This window comes from Odocoileus virginianus, chromosome 16 (genome assembly GCF_023699985.2).
Source record: "Odocoileus virginianus isolate 20LAN1187 ecotype Illinois chromosome 16, Ovbor_1.2, whole genome shotgun sequence".
Lineage (NCBI taxonomy): Eukaryota > Metazoa > Chordata > Mammalia > Artiodactyla > Cervidae > Odocoileus > Odocoileus virginianus.
In genome coordinates, this window is record NC_069689.1 from 61302616 (window position 1) to 61318423 (window position 15808).

Genomic DNA, 15808 nt, shown 5'->3' on the forward strand with positions numbered 1-15808 from the left:
TCTCCTGTGTTGGCAGCTGGATTCCTTACCACTGAGCCAGCAGGGAAATACAATTGTAAATAATGCTGCAAGGAACATCGGGGTGCATACGTCTTTTCTAATTAGTGTTTTTGTTTTCCTCTGATATATACCCAGAAATGGAAATGCTGGATCATGTGGTAGGAGGTCTATTCATAATTTTTTGAAGAAACTCCAACTGTTTTCCGCAGTGGCTGCACCAGTTTACGTTCCCACCAACAGTGCACGAGGATGCCCCTTTCTCCACATTCTCACCAACAGTTATTTGTTCTTTTTGATAACAGCCATTTTGACAGGTGTGAGGTGATGTCTCGCTGGGATTCTGATTTGCATATATCTGATGATTAGCAGTGTTGCGCCATCTGCAGTGTTGAGCCATCTTTTCATGTATTTGTTGGCCATCTGCGTGTCTTCTTTGGAAACACATCTATTCAGAACCTCTGTCCATTTTTAAAAATTCAAGCTCAAATGAAATAGATTTTAGAGTCATAGGCCTTGAGTTTGAGTTTAGGTTGTTCCAAGTGACTTTGAGTGAACTACCTACATTTCATGAAAACTTCACTTTTTCTTCTATCAAGTAGGGGAGGGGAGATTACATTACAGACTATGGACGGAAGGAAGTTGGCGAAATTATGTTGGTTAAGAAAATGCTTTGTAATTATAAAATACTGATACACTTAACATAAAGTTCGCAAAATGCTTAGAGCTTTTTACAGGAAATCTGCCTTATTACAAATTTCAAGGTTAGAAAAATGTAAAGAAACAGCTCGAGGACTTTCGTGGTGGCACAGTGGATAAGAATCCGCCTGCCAATGTAGGGGATACAGGTTCAACCCTGGTCTGGGAAGATTTCATATACCGAGCAGCAACTAAACCCATGCACCACAGCTACTGAAGCCCATGCTCCTAGAGCCTGCGCTCTGCAACAAAAGAAGCCACCACAAACAGAAGCCCACGCAAGAAAGGGCCAGCACAGTCAAAAATAAATAAATAAAATTGTTTAAAGAAAGAGCTCGGGAGTTCTCAACATATGAAGAACAGGGGAGTTGGTCCCTAGGCAGTCTTGAGCTTGACTTCGTCAGATCTTTCTACCAAGGACACTGAAAATCGAGAAGAATAAAACTTCAGAGGCTCTGACATGAAAAGGGCAGCTCTCTGGGTTGATATATTTTGGGGTCTTAGCTAAACAGAAACAGAAGGAGGTTCACATCCTCAAAAGTTCCTGTCTCCTCGTCCATCCAACACAAACATCCCACTGTTGTTCTGCACTTTCCTCCCAGTCCATCCATTAAGGAAGTTAGCATTTTCTGACTTCTTTAAAGCCCGAAGGCAAGTCTCCAATGTTATTCCTAGTCACCCCGCAGCCTTCCTCCTTTGGTTTTTGTTTAAATTTTGCCTGTTTCAGGCAGGCATTTGATCTGAGGCCATCTCCACCTCCACCCAAGGCAGGTGAGCCTCCCAAGGAGCAGAGACTCAGCCACGAGTTTAGAGGGGGTCTTCCTTTGCCGGGCTTTCCCTATGCCTATGTGACGCCCATCATTAGTTTCCTGGAAGGTAAGTTAGATTTCACTGGAAATGAGGGAAATGTTTCTCCATTATTGGGAAAGTGATCCCATTTCCCCCAAATTAATTTACTTGTGTAAGTTGGATGCACCCTCAAGGATAAAGCAGTGGTTTGTAAAAGTAGGGGCTTCCTGGGTGGCTCAGACAGTAAAGAATCTGCCTGCAACGCAGGAGACCAGGCTTCAATCCCTGGATCAGAAAGATCCTCCTGGAGAATGGAATGGCAACCCACTCCAGTATTTTTGTCTGAGAAATCCCATGGATAGAGGAGACTGGTAGGCTACAGTCCGTGGGGTCGCAAAAAGTTGGACATGACTGAGCGACTAACAATTTCACTTTTCACTTTGTAAAAGTAGGGGACAGACACCCCACCCCCACCAGCCAAAGTATGTCAGTATCACTGGGGGGAGCTATTTGCAAAACTACATCCCACTTCTGACATTCCACTCTGCTCCCCACAGGTACCAAAGGCATCAGCTTCATTCTAAGCCCTATGGGGACTATGAAAGAAGTATAATACATGGCGTTCAGGAAATAATGAGCAAACAGTGTAAACCTATATATAATGAAGAATGAAATCCTAAAGTTCCAACTATGAATACTGGAGGAGCTCAAAGGAGGAGGTGGGCTCAGATGGCTAGAGAACCATCTGGGGAAGGGAGGGAACAGAAAAGAGGGAAAGGAGGGGTGGGTGCAGACCTCAAGCTGGGCTCAGGAGTGCAGCCAAGACCTGAAGATGCTGGACAGCCAGGAAATGGGCAGGCAGGGCAAGAGGAATGAGTCTGGGAGCAGTGGGAGTGGGTCACTGTGGAAGAAGCTTCAGGACTTTACTTCCAGGGGGAATTCCAGACAACAGGTTGGAAGATAGTGCCCTGGTGGAGCCCAATGGGCTGGTACACTGGGGTACATATGTGCCTCGGTAGATATGAGAAGCCCTTGTTTGGCTGGGTGTAACCCGACCTGTAGGATGTTGGACAAGCATTGTCATTCACCTCGTGAACATTGCTCCAAGTGGCCATGACATCACAGTAGTTTTTGGACGATCTGCTGAAGTATACAGGAGTCTTCAGTTGAGGACCATCCCCTCCAGGCTCTCAGAAACGTCCCATTTCCTACCTTCGTGTTTTGCAGATACTTATTCATGACTAGAAAATCAGCAAGCCTCGTTGCCACATAAAACTGATGATTCATGTCCCTTTGAGCTCTGCTGGGGATTCTGGTCCATGCCTTGCTAACTCAATCCTCAGTGTACAATTCTATACAAGTTTCAATTCAGAGTGTGGAGCACGGGAGTGGGGGAGGGGGCAGCACTCTGTAAATATTTATTAATGGATTGAGCCTGGGGAAAAGGACTAATGCATCATCACCTTTCTGATCCTTGAGCAGACTTTTTCCATGAGATTATTACATTAGGTTGCGAGATACAGGCCAGTATGAGTAACTTCCATACCACAGGGGCTTCCCTGGTGGCTGGGTGATAAAGAATCTGCCTGCAATGCAGGAGACATGGGTTTCATTCCTGGATGAGGAAGATCCTCTGGAGAAGGGAATGGCAACCTACTCCAGTGTTCTTGCCTGGGAAATCCCATGGATAGAGAAGACTGGTGGGCTACAGTCCATGGGGTTGCAAAGAGTCAGATACAACTTCACTGCTGGGAACACATGCATGCATGCCATGCTACAGTGGGTCAAGAGAAAAAGCTCAGTGTGACGTGGGCTGTCAGTAGCTTTTGGATATTTGAAAGAACATCTTGAAGTTCAGGCAAATAATTATTCATTTAAGTGAAAGTTTTCCATTTTTTGTCACTCAGACAAGCTAATGTCCAACACCATGCTTCTCTTTATGTTTCCCCCTGTTTATTTAAAGGTTCAGAGAATTATAAATCTACTTCAGAAACTGCTCATAAATAAGGGAAAAAAAGAGAATTCAAAGCAAAACAAACAAACAAACAAACAGGCTGTTTTATGTAGCAGAAGAAAGGAAAGATGCCCAAAGATCAGGTAGGCAGGAAACTACCCATTGATTGTTGGCATTCAGATAAATACTGAAATACTAATAGAAGACTCATGGCTCCTGTTTATTACTCCAAAACATCCAATGCAACAAAACTGTCTATGTCTTTTGCCAACTGACATGAGCTTATTTGAGCTAGAAAATTTTAATCTGAATACAATTAATCCTAAGGCTAACCTCGATTGAGAGGTTAATGGAACTTTAAAAAACAGGGGTCTTTTTTTTTTTTAGGCTGTTCCCTATGGCATGTGGGATCTTAGTTCTCTGACCAGGGATTGAACCAGTGCCCCCTGCATTAGGAGTGCATGGTCTTAACTGCTGGACCACCAGGGAAGTCCCCAAGATCATTTTTAATATCTAAGAAAAATGGAAAAATCCTTCCTTAACCATCTGTGGCATTTGGAACAGGTTTGTGTAAATAGGTCAGAACAAGCCTTGTTACAAAGATTTCCACTTCATAGAGATGCTCCCTGGAGGTATGCAGGGGTGGTGGGGTAGTGAGGCTGCTCACAGTAGGGTGACAGGCTTTGGGGGCAGACAGATCTGTCTAGAATCACAATCCTACCACTAACTGGTTGTACGACTTTGGGCAAGTTTCTTAACCTCTTTGCACCTCAGTTTCCTTACCCATAAAAATGGGGATGATAGAGTGTCCTGCTGTTACCATAAAAACATTAGACGCAAACACGATGACTTGGCAATGGTGTGTCCACCAGATGTGGCAAAAGAGGGAATCAATTTATCCAACTGGACTAGAGGGTCCCAGGGCAGAGCCCAAAGTGTGGGTCTCTTCAAGCCTGATTAGTCCAGGTCCTGAACTTGCCTGTGAGCAATCACCAGCAACCCCAATTTAACCATCTCATGCAGGTGATGAGTAGATCACAGACATTCTACACATTCCCGTACCCATTCCTGACCAGTAGCTTGTCTATCAGCTCCCCCAGAGAATTTATAAAGTTTCTGATTCACAGATTAGGGGTCAAAGACCCTCATCCTGAAATCCAGTAAGTGTTCTCTGGCTAATTCTAATTAACAAGTCACTGTCTCTTCAAAAGGAAGGAGCAGAACCAGATGAAAACAAAATTCCTATTTGTGCAGCTCTACAGTTAATCAAATGCTTGTGAGTAAAAAATTAATACATTATGTTGGTTAATCCTCAAACAAATCATAAAGTGCACCGCTGTTGACAGTGGAGACCTATACGGAATTTATTGTTTACAGAGTGGGTCCTCAGACATTACCTCACTCGGTACTTATGACAGTTCTGTGAGTCATTACTAATGCCAGGGAGGAGGAGTCTGAGGCTTGGAGACCCACCCTGGGCCAGGCCTGGGAAGGGCTCTAGGAATACAGAGAAACAAGCCACCTGTCTGTCTTAGAGAGCCTTCACAGAGCTGGCTGGATCCTGATCCCTTTGGCTCCACTGACAGCAGCTCTACATGTCCCCTCCCATTCAAAGAGGGCCTTCTCGAAATCTGCATTCCCCTCCCAGGCTCTGTAGTGGCAAAGCCAAGATTTCTCTCGCAATTTCAGGGTAACATCCAGCTTTCTATGTAGAGGCAATAAATACAGTGATGGGTGACATTAATGACAGACCAAGTGAAAGGGACTAAGTTTTCTAAATTGGGGAAAAAGTATGCTTGACTATCATCTCCTTAGCATTTTCCATCATCTTACTATTTAGAAGGGAACATTTTTCAATGTCATTGACAAGAGTGAGCAAGCACTTTATTTACATGATCAGAATAGAAATGGGAATTGCAACCGGGGTATTTGGAATCTGAGAAGCTGAAGTCTACAGTCCGGGCCACATAGCAAATTATAGCTGGGAGAGGCTGGAAGGTCAGCAAGGATTCATGGAAATCCACCTCTGGGCCAAACAAGGGGCCAACAGTGGGGCAGAGGGTGTCCAGTCCCCAGAGAGGAGCCTGGATGGTAGAGGCCCACCAAAGAGAGGGCTCAGTAAATGCTTATGGAAAGACGCTAGAGCAGGGACTCCCCTGAAGATCCAGTGGTTAAGACTCTGAGCTTTGAAGGCAGGGGTGAGGGTTTGATCCCTGGATGGGGAACTAAGACCCCACACCCTCTGTGGTGTGGCCAAAAAAAAAAGACTTCAGTGCAATCACGTTATCCTGGGAATACTGTGCTTTCCTGAATTTTTGAGAGCAGTAATGCCATAGCTAGATACTGGAGAGAAGTTAACAGGATGCCAAACAATACATGCGGAGATTTGCTAAAACGCATCGCTCCTCGTTAAGTGAACAAAGCAAGGGACAGACTCAAAGGGTATTTCTAAAGTGTTCAACAAAAACACGTGGAAAGGAGCCATGCATGACACAGACATGACTGGAAACCTCTGTCATGAGGTTAGATGCCCACTGGGGTATTTCAAACTCAGGGGCCAGGTGGCCCCCTCTATGGGAAAAAAAAATAGTCCTGCCTTTTACTCGATTCTTACATTAAATTGCTTTTTTTTCTTTATTAAATGCAGGGACCCCAGAAAAAAGGAGCTCTAATTTATGTATTTATTGGACACTGAGTGGCATGGAGGATCTTAGTTCCTTGACCAAGGATAGAACTCACACCCTCTGTCTTGGGAGCCCAGAGTTTTAATCACTGGACCGCCAGGGAAGTCTTTACATTGAATTACTTTTATTCAATTATTATTTCCTATACTATTTCTTAAAATATATAAACATAAAACCATACATAAATTTACCTTAGCACTTTTATTATTTGTACAAATAAATACAAATAAAATTACCCAAAGAGTATAATTCAGATTGACCACACTTGACTACACCACTTTCCTCTGCTGGAGCCCCTGTTTCAGCCTTCATTTGCACACTTGGCTTCACCTGATGCTACCTTTTCTCCATATTAAGTCTATCTCTGTGTTTTTCTCATAGCGTGCTAACCTGGCTCTAACTCATCAGAAACTTACACACAAATGAACGGCACTGAGGGACCTCCCGGAAGTCCAGTGGGTGATTTTGGTTGTTTGGTTGTTTAGTTGCTAAGTCATGTCCGACTCTTGTGGCCCCATGGACTGCAGTCTGCCAGGCTCCCCCACCCATGGGATCCTCCAGGCAAGAATACTAGGGTGGGTTGCCATTTCTTTCCCTAGGTCCAGTGGTTAAGAGTCCAATTAAGACCTGGTGCAGCCAAATAAATAAATAAAAATAGAAATTTTTAAAAATTAAAAAATAGTAATAAGAGGCACTGAGGCGGCCTGGCTGGACCATCCCAGTGATCCAGGCATATCTTTAAAATATTGCCAATTATCATTAACATGAACTCTAAAAGTCTGAGTGTTCTTAATTTAAGGAGAACTCAAAGAAACTCAAGGACATACCCTTGGTCTTGGATTGGGAAATATCTGTAACCCAGAAGGAATGTCGTGGTACTGACTGCTGGAGGAGAGCAGAGGGTGCCTGGGGACTCAAATGAGAAGTCACATTGCATCTAGAAACAATATGAGCCACCACCTGACATAGAACATCAAGAATTTAATACGTGTAAACATACGCTTCAAAAGACTGACGTATAAGCACATCACATCAAAGGGCCTCCTCATTCCAAGCTGTGGAGGTCCCACCCTGGCTTCCCCCACGCCTCATCCTTAAGAACTACAACATGGCACTTTATTACTGTGGTTTTTTTTTTTTTGTTTTTTGTTTTTGCCACAGCTTGCAGGATCTTAGTTCTCCAACCAGGGACTGAACCCAGGCCCTTGGCAGTGGGAGTGCAGAGCCCTAACCAGCAAACTACCAGAGAAGACATGTAAGACATGAACGTACCCTGACTCCCGTGAGTCAGCTCACATCACTCTGACGGCACCATCACATATTGACACTGTGTGGTCTGTATCCCCTAAAAGAAATTGGGCACAAAACGGCACCAAAGGATGCCACAGTTAGGTTAGCTTAAGTGAGTGGCCTGGTTTCCCAGCAGAAGAAAAGCTGGCACTGTTTAAGGAAACTGAAAAAGGGGAACCTTCCTTGAATAGAATCCTCTACTTCAGACCTTCTCCAATGCCATGATTCAATTTCCGTTAGCAAAACTGTTTCAAAAAATTATTTATGTATTTAAACTGTTGGCCGCACTGGGTCTTTGCTGCTGTGCGCAGGCTACTCTTAGGGGTGCTCGGGCTTCTCACTGTGGTGGCCTCTCTCACTGTGGCTCGTGGGCTTAGCTGCCCTTCGACATCTGGGATCTCCCGGGGCCAGAGATTGAACCCGTGCCCCCTGTACTGGCTTTCCTGGTGGCTCAGATGGTAAAGAATCTACCTGCAGTGCAGGAGACCCAAGTTCTATCCCTGGGTCGGGAAGATCCCCTGGAAGAGGAAATGGCAACCCACTCCAGTATTCTCGCTGGGAGAATCCCATGGACACAGGAGCCTGGTGGGCTACAGTCCATGGGGTCGCAAAGAGTCGGACACGACTAAGCGACTAACACACACCCCTGCACTGGCAGGCGGATTCTTATCCACTCGGCCACCAGAGAAGCCCTCCACCTTTTTAATCAATCTAAATATGTTCTGTTTAGAAGGCTGCTCTATATTCTGGGAGGTGGACCCTCCCCCATTTTTGGTGTTAAAATGTCTTTTCTTAAATGATGGTGATGATGGAAAAGTACAGAGCTTTTTTATTTCCCTATTTGAAAAACAAAATTTGGCAATCCTGTATTGGACTTCCTGATTTTTTTAACTGCTGTCACTGACATGACTAAGTAAACAGTACACAAATACATGCCTAGCGTGACCATGCAGAAATGGGTGGGTTTTTCAAAGGTTCTAACTCTTCTACCTCCAGAGGCTGACTGGTAACACCACCCCCTCTCATATTACATCACACAGCAGCTATGGCACAACTAATTGATAACATGGACGCCTAGCAAGGAGCAGAGATCAGAATGCAACGATTCTCCATTAGACTGGCTGACTGACATTATGAAGATTCAAAGCAAGGTCAAGGTCACTCTAAATTAGATTAGGAAGGAAATAAAAACAAGATGAAGATTAAGACACATGGAGAATGGGAAAGACTTCTGAGGAGAGAAAAAAATTATATTCCCAAATATTGCTTGGGAAGGATGCTTCACAGAGGTATAGATGTGAGAGCTGGTTTTTCCTGGGGTGAGAGAAAGGAAGGGGCGGGGCTTAACAAAGCCGACCAAACAGGAAGTTGTGTCAAGAAGGGAGGGTTCCCCTTCTGATGCCTAAGGTGGACACAGAGCCGGGGCTGGGGTGTAGGAGACGCGATTAGACGTGGTAGAGATGCCGAAAGGCGTTATCAGGAAGGCCCAGAGCGTTCCCTGGAGACCAGAGAAAGCACAGCAAGCTTTCCCAGGTGATTCCAGCACATTCTGCCCAGAGGGCAGGCCAAGGGCCTAAGGTCCAACGCTCATTTTTCAGCGTCCCCACTCTCCCTTCATAGGAGGAGCTTCAGGAGAGGCCCTCCCCCTCACCTAGCCTCCTCTAAGGCTCAGAGCTATAGGACATAGAGGAGAAAAATATTTGCCCTCAAACATCCACAGAAATGCCTTAGGATCTCCATGTGAAGCTGTTGCCTAAATAAGACTGGTTCTTAGCAGCCTTGGAAGCAGAATTGAATAGATCACCTTTGTGAAAAAGGATACTGAAGCTCTTCCTGTACTGCAAAGAACCACTAAGTGGAAAAAGGCAGGGTTCCAAATAGCATGTATCATCTGCTACCATTTGTGTAAAAGGGAAAGATAATCATAATGGATTTGCTAATAGATGTTATAAAATATCTTGGCTGTGCCCGGAACACCTCTGGAGGATGAAAAAATCAGTAACAGTGGTGCCTCTAAGGAATAAAACAAGGTGGCAGCATCAGGGATGGACAGAGATGTAATTCCTACCTCATTTTTGTGCCTTTCGAATGTTTTCTTTCATCATGTAGATTCGTTACCTACTAAATTTTTTTTTGCATTAAAAACACTGAAAAATTTAAAATAATAATAATAATTAAAAAAATCAGAATAGTCTTTCCGGAGCAAAACCAAACACCCTTGCTAATCTGGACAGCTGTCTTCCCGGCACACACCAGATGCTCAGTTTGTTGAACTTAATGAACCTCCGCTTAAAAGAAAACAAAAGAAAATCAGAAACCAGGCAAACCCAAGGGTATCAGTTCTAATTCTCTAATAAGCTCTTTACCTGGCTGTTACTTAACTACCGCAAAAGACCAGACAACAGGTCCTTGGGTCACATGCCCTGCACCCAGTTGGGTCCAGTGCACCAGCCTCACGGGTAACAATAGGTCTGGTGGCCTGTCCACACCAGCCTTTTTATAAATAGAAAACATATAATCCAAAAACATGATGCCTTGGAATCAAGACCACAAAAACAAATGTGCAGACAGGAAAATGATCCTGAAGGGAGATGTCAGCACCTACAAGGTATCAGTACAGAAAGAGCAGCTTGTGGGTTAAAATACGTCAAGCACCATCCAAAAAGGTTAGAACATGCAGAGCTGCTATGAAATCCTCATGCCAGAGCACATGAAGAGGTGGCCTGAACTCCCTGTGCCCTATTCCTAGGGACAGTATAGCCCAAGAGGATACAGGAAGGCTGAAACACCCCTTGCCCCAGTCATCTATACTCTTAAAATTGGTCAAAAAGTACTCAAAACCCACACTCCAAAAAAAAAAAAAAAAAAATTAGACTGTTGTAAGCAGTAGGTTGTAGCAGAAATTCTGCCACACGAATTCCATTGTATTAGAAGGCTCTCTCTCCTAGGGCTTTTCAAAGAGCCAGGTTACAGGCAAAGAATAAGATAGACTTCACCACGGTCTTCCCTAGGACTAAAGATATTATTTTGAGGTGTGGACAGGAGCTTGGGACAAGGGTGGTGGGGAACACTATACTCTCCATGGTCCCTGCCAGAGATTCCCAGGAAAAAAGTGGAAAGGGAAGAAGGGAATGGCAACCCTCTCCAGTATTCTTGCCTGGAGAATCCATGGGCAGAGGATACTGGCGGGCTACAGCCCATAGGGTCGCAGAGTTGGATATCACCCAGAAACTCAGACACAAACACACACACACACACACACACAAGAAACAACAGCAAATGAGAAGCCCTTTCACCCAGATGTTACGAGAAAAGAAAGCAAGAGAGAAAAGGGCCCATATTCATACACAAAGAAACTACAACAATTATTCTAAGATGGCTGAGGTCTAGAATGTCCTAAACAAAATAACACAAACAAAAACCCAAACTCAGAATCAACTGTTAGGAAGGTGTGAATCAATGAACAGTGATCATCTTTGGTTCATTCTAGAAAACATGTAAAAACACAGAAGGGAAAAACCAAAAGTGACCAGATTCCTGCAAGAAATAAAGATGACAGGTTATCTTCTGATGAAAAGGGAACTGGCTGGCAGATTGAGAGTAGATATTTATCAGACCCGTGAAGGTGACAAAGGAAGTGAAGGTGAAAGCAGAAAAGAAAGAAAGGGAATTTCCCCAACTAAAACAAGATGTAAAGAACCATTCCACTGCACGTGCCATCTGGTTTATTTCAAGCTCAGGAAAAGAACAGGAAAATCGCAGTGAAATTGGTGAAAGAGCTAGATTACCAGCAAGAATCAGTCATACACTTGTGCTTCTGCCAGGGAAGGCAGGCACTGCTGGTGCTTTCCCTGCTCCCATGACTAAGTAACTTACTTAAATGCATTTGACACATGATCCCTGAACTTCCAAAAAGCACTTAATACAGTGGCTCATGAAATCTTAATCTAAAAATGTTCACCCATTTATAATCACGCTGCATCACACTGACAACTGGGACAAAGGGCCGAGCAGAGGGGAGAGATATTTGGAAGAATGCCGTGGAGACTGATATCATCGGGGACTTTATCACTTTGGGGGGTTTTTCTCCCTATTTTAAAGAGAACGAGATTTGGAGTCTAAAAAAGAGTATAATTACAAGGAGAGGACTAACAGAGACAATGAATTACCTGATTCAATAAAAGACAGAAAAATAAGCAATAAATAAGAAAATGCGATGTGACTTGGAAAACCCCACAGACATCTGTGCTACAATGAAATCTGGAATATGTTTAATGAACTGGGGGAGTGGAGGCAGGGGAAAAAAATCAGTTCCTGATAGAAAATACTGGTGGGTAAGTACAAAGAAAATAAGGATTAAAAAGGCAACAGAAGACTATATTTAGCAAATCCATAATGCTTATTGTGTGCCGGGCACTGCTCTAACTGCTTCTGATATCAAAACCTCAAAACAACCTCTAATCTAAGTACCATTATTTTCCTTGTTTCCGAGGTGAACAAGCAGAGGCACGGGCTTCCCTGGTGGATCACCTGCCAATGCAGGGGATGCGAGTTCGATCCCTAGGTTGAGAAAATCTCCTGGAGAAGGAAATGGCAACAACCCACTCCAGCATTCTTGCCTGGAAAATTCCGTGGACAGAGGAGCCTGGCATGCTACCGTTCGTGGGGTCACAAAGAGTCAAGTGAACAACAACAGAGGCACAGAGAGGTTAAGGGACTTGCCCAAGGTGATAGCCAGTAAAAAGCAAGGCTAGGGTTCAAATCCAGGCACCCTGGCCTCAAAATCTGTGCCCTTAACATCTCTGCACCCCATCCCTACAATTTCAACTCAGAAGAGTGAGAAAAGTAGCTAGGAGTGAAATACAAGTCATGCACTTGCTAGCAACAGATCAACCTTTAGTCATGGTTCTGTGATGACCAGTCAGTCTTCTGACCTCTCCAGGCTTTCATTCCTTCACCTGTGCATTGGAAAGGCTGATTAGATGAGCTCTACCTAAGGTGTCTTCAGCTCTACAATTCCACAAAACCATGCTGACAATCAGCAGTGTACAGACTGGTCTGCTTTCTGACTGGTTATTCAAAGGTGAATTCACCCTAAAACAGGCAGCACACTTGCTATTAAGGTTCCTTCTCTGTCTCCTGACTTTCAGAAGATTATGATGTCCTCTCCATTCAGGCAAGTGAAAGAGGGTAGTGAAAGGGAGGCTGTATGGTTTCTCTTCTGGACTCTGCTTTGTGTGGTTGCAATGAAATGGCCCTTGAAAAGCTCTGGGCCAGATCACATTAACTCTACTAAACCTACAGTCTCTCCCACTCCCAGGCATCTCTCAGGAGTCCGATCTTGGAGCCTGCCTTTGGATCAGGTTACTGGAATGCAGGTGAAACTGACACAGTGGAGTTGAAGCAACCAGAGAAGAACTGGGATGATTAAGAGCATTCAAAGGAAGGAGTTTCGTGATGTCTAAATAAACCTTATCTTCTGGCTATGGTCTGTTCTCTTTGCTAACATCCACTCTTGAGAGTGAGACCACCAGTTCATTTGAAATGAATTCAACACCCTCTTTCAAACTAGTGAGCCCCCAGTAGTATTCTTCTGGAAGTAGGCCTTCAAAGACAGAGTGCATCTGTGCATGAAGAAGGGCCTTTACAGGTCAGTCGCACAGTCCTCTGTTGAGAGTCCTGTCTAAGCATCCCTGGCAGGTGGCTGTCACTTGGCATCTGCCTGCTCACTTCCAAGGTTGAGATGCCGGCTGCCCCGCCTAGCAGGGCCTGTGCTGCTGGACAGCTCTCACTGGGGGGAAAAAAACACGAAGTGCCTAGAACAGTGCCTGGCAAGGAGCCGAGCTCAGTAAGTGCGCCTCCAAGTGGGTCAAAAGCTGCCTCCTTACAACTTGAACCCATCAGTCCTGAGTGTGCCCCTGGAGCCCCAAAACGCAGAGACCCTTCGGATATTCGGGGCTGTCATCAGATTCCTCGGCCCTCTCCTTACAGATGCAGATCCCAGATCTCCATCACCAAGCCTGGCAGACCCCCCTCGCCAGACCCCCCAAGTGCGCACTGATGGACCAATGACCGGTAGGGAGGCCGCAGTCGGGGATGTCCCCAACCTCGGTATCTGAAGCTGCAAGGGACAAAGGGCTTTCAGGAAGGCGTATCCCACCCTACGTGAACCAGGCTGCCTCCCTCCCCGCCGGCCCTGGGGACCCCCGCAGCGCCAGGTGACAGGCCCCCTGAGGATCCGGGGCTCTCAGGCAGCTGCGCGATGGGCCGAGCCAGGACAAGGGATCTCGAGGCTCAGAGTCTTGACCCGACTGATCGCGGGCTCGATCGCGGCTCAGCGGAGCTCGCTCGGCCGTGGCTTTACCTGTGCTTGGTTGACTACAGCAGCCCAGCTCGCCCCCGGTCGCGCTCCCGCAGCTCCGAGGCTGCCGCCGGCGGTCATGGAAATGCAGCCGGAACCCCTGGCCAGTGCAGCTCCCGCCGCTACCGGCCCCGCCCAAGCAACTGCCGCCACGCCCCTGACGACCGCTTCTGCCACGCCCCTAACCGCGGAAACTCGCCTGTTCATTGGGCAGCCCAGCGGCTGCTCTGCTAGCCCCGTGCTCTCATCGCACTCGGAGGGCAGCCCATTGGTCAGCGGACCTGCTCCTCAGAGCGGAGGCGGAGCCCTTAGCGAAGAACTCCGAGACAATTGGTTATTTTTGACGTCGTTAGCCCATGGGCCAAGGAACTATAGGATAAAGCCAGCGCGGAGGGGGCAGGGAAAAGAGAGGAGGGCTAGAAGATGGGTCTTGTTTGATGCTGATGGAGGCGGGGTGCAAACAGGGAGGCAATTGTGACCACAAGCCGGGCGGGGTAGAGTCAAGTGTTGTCTGGGTTTGGGAGGAGGAAGGCACGCAGGTAGTTCAGCTTCTGGGTCTGAAGGCTTCAGACCGACCGATGGACTCACCTGTAGTCCAGGACACCAGGGCAAAATTTGGGGTCGTGTCCCACGAGAAAGGAGGCAGGTTAGTGAGTCATCAAGCCGCAAGGGGAGGAAAGGATGAGGAGGCAGCCCTCTCTGGCCTCTTCTAGCTAGGGAGGTGTGATGGGGACATGCGGGGCAGTGTGGATCTCAGTTATTGTCCCACTGTTCTTTCTGTCCTTATGACGACCCTTGCCCAGTTAGAGGCAGCCTGGAAGAATGTGGCCTTTGGAATCATAACTAGAACTCTGTTGGCATGTACAGGTTACATGGTCTTGAGCAAGTCATTTTAACCTTTCTGCTTAGGTCCAGATTTTTTGCTTTGGCAACTGAGATGAACAGTAGTTGATGAGAAGATTTAATAACTCTCCACGCCCCCCACCCCCTGGGCTTTCTTGGTGGCTCAGTGGTAAAGAATTTGCCTGCCAACACAGGAGGTGCGGATTCGATCTCTGAGTCAGGAAGATCCCCTGGAGAAGGAAATGGCAACCCACTCCAGTATTCTTGCCTGGGATATCCATGGACAAAGGAACCTGGAGGACTACTGACCAGGGGTTGTAGAAGATTCTGACTTGAGTTAGTGACTAACTCAAGTAACAACAAAACACTAACAGTGCCTGACACTGAGCAGGCAGGCATTCAGGCAAGACTAGTTCCCCAGTCACTGACACATCGGTCTATGGAATTAGGACCAGTTCTAACATTCTATGAGTCTGAAACTGCTTTTGCATTGGCATGTGCTTTTACCAAGAATAGAACACTTGACTGACTTGAAAGGCAACTGCTCTAGGGCAGACAGGGCCACCCTACCAAAGCACCATAGGGCTGGAAGAAAGAGAGCACAGGATGAGATGGGAATGGCGATTTAGCCAGAGATGGAAAGTGGTATTTGTATCAGTGTTAAATTTTTTCCGACACATTTCAGGATTATGATAAGGAAAAATGGAGCTTTCTTTTTCCTATTCACCCATCCAAGCGTGCAACGGCTCATGTTTCATCGTTTTGAAGGCTAATCAGCACTGGACCCAAAACCGGTGCATAAAATCTGTCAGGAACTCCTGAAGCCCCTTGCCTATTCTGAAGATGTGGAAATCCTAAAATGTGAACAGAAATAAACCTTCAAGCCTGAAGTTAGCCCCAGATCTTTGGGTCTGCCTTTGAGAGAACTCACACCCATGGTATTCTAGGTTGAAGGAAGAGAAAGAATTCTTCACTGATGCTCTATTTTTCATTCTGTTGTCATGTTACCTAAAAAAATTTTTTTAACCTCAACATTTATTTATTCCTCTATATTCTTTTCATTTTGGGAAAGAAAAACTCAAAGGATTATAGTGATGGACACCCCCCCCATAGTTCTGACTCTTTATGTTAATTGTTTGTGCCTCCAGCAACCTAGATGTCCATCGACAGATGAATGGATAAAGAAGCTAT

The 15808-nt window shown here is 45.8% G+C and overlaps 1 protein-coding gene and 1 long non-coding RNA gene across 3 annotated transcripts in view; one reads left to right on the forward strand and one right to left on the reverse strand.

The window, feature by feature from the left end:
- Positions 1–13894, reverse strand: part of ABHD2 (abhydrolase domain containing 2, acylglycerol lipase) — a 101772-nt gene extending 87878 nt beyond the window's left edge. The window contains exon 1 of one of the 2 annotated variants that reach the window (XM_020909378.2): positions 13778–13894. The gene's annotated coding sequence lies outside the window, so the exon portion shown is untranslated. Of the gene's footprint in view, positions 1–7395; positions 7475–13777 lie in introns of those variants that run through there. The other variant, XM_020909379.2, reaches the window with a different exon arrangement.
- A 224-nt stretch (positions 13895–14118) lies between these two features.
- Positions 14119–15507, forward strand: LOC110147704 (uncharacterized). The gene is made up of 2 exons (XR_002316955.2): positions 14119–14420; positions 15303–15507. It is a non-coding gene; the product is annotated as an uncharacterized lncRNA (long non-coding RNA).
- Positions 15508–15808: the final 301 nt, after the last annotated feature.